This window comes from Psammomys obesus, unplaced genomic scaffold (genome assembly GCF_907164565.1).
Source record: "Psammomys obesus unplaced genomic scaffold, mPsaObe1.curated_primary_1811, whole genome shotgun sequence".
NCBI classification, from domain to species: domain Eukaryota; kingdom Metazoa; phylum Chordata; class Mammalia; order Rodentia; family Muridae; genus Psammomys; species Psammomys obesus.
In genome coordinates, this window is record NW_026591086.1 from 58260285 (window position 1) to 58261453 (window position 1169).

Sequence of the window (1169 nt, forward strand, 5' to 3'; positions counted from 1 at the left end):
AAGTTTTTTCAAGACAGGGTTTCTCTGTGTGGCCCTGGCTGTCCTAGAACTCACCCTCTAGACCAGACTGGCCTCTAGAGACCTGCTTGCATCTGCCTCCTGAGTGCTGGGATTAAAGGTGTGCGCCACCATTCTCTGCAAAAATTTTTAAGGAAAAAAACTGAAGACACTCTGAGCTGTGAGAAGGCAGATCCTGAGGGAGAACGTCGTCTCTGGACAGAGGCCCCAAATAAAGACTGCCTTCGATGTTCAGCCGACACGGCCTCACTGCAGAAGGCGGGCAGCTGCCCCGTTCCATCCGGTGCTCTGCCAGCGTGCAAAGCGTACACGTCCTCTCCACTTCTCCGAGCCTCATGACCTTTGCTCTCCTAAATGGTGTGTAAACATCGCTCATTGCTCAAGATGCTTTAGGTTGATTTACTGTTCTCAGTAAAGTCACCATCCTGTGACATTTATCAGTTTAACCTCCTCTGTTACCAGGCAACAAACAGCCTCGGTGTACACTGGGTAAATACCAGGTTCACGGCATTGCTGTGGGCACTGAGGTATTGTATGGGGCAGATTAAGCATGGTTTCTTGACCTCTGGTTTCTGAGATCCAACGAGAACAATAAAACAGCTTAACAGAGGGATTGATGTAGAAGGAGTGAAAGGTCAACTAAGAAGTGCTTGACAGTTTCTTTAACATTTATTTTTACTTTAATGTGTATGAGTGTTCGCCTGAGTGTATGTCTGTGCACCAATGCACGCCTGGTGACTGGTGGAGGACAGAAGAGAGAGTCAGCTTCTCTGGAGCTGGAGTCACAGATGGTGTGAGCTGCCTTAGATGACTCCTCTGCAAGAACAGCACATGCTCGTGACTGCTGAGCCATCTCTCCAGCTTTTAGAATGCCAAATTTGGAAGGTAAACATTTTATTGATTTTTAAAATGTCTATTAGTTGTGGGGTTTTGTTGTTGTTACTGCAGCAAAAGCAACCTAAGGGAGGAAGGATGTGCTTTTGCTCACAGTCTGAGGGTGCACAGTTACGGAGAGAAAAGCAGGAGGGCGGGAGTGCTGGTGCGTTGCATCTGTAGTGAGGAAGTGCAGAGAGATGGGCGCTCCTGTTTTCATCAAGTCTAGAACCCAGCCCATGTGACTGTGTCACGGGCACTCAGAGCAGGTTCAATCT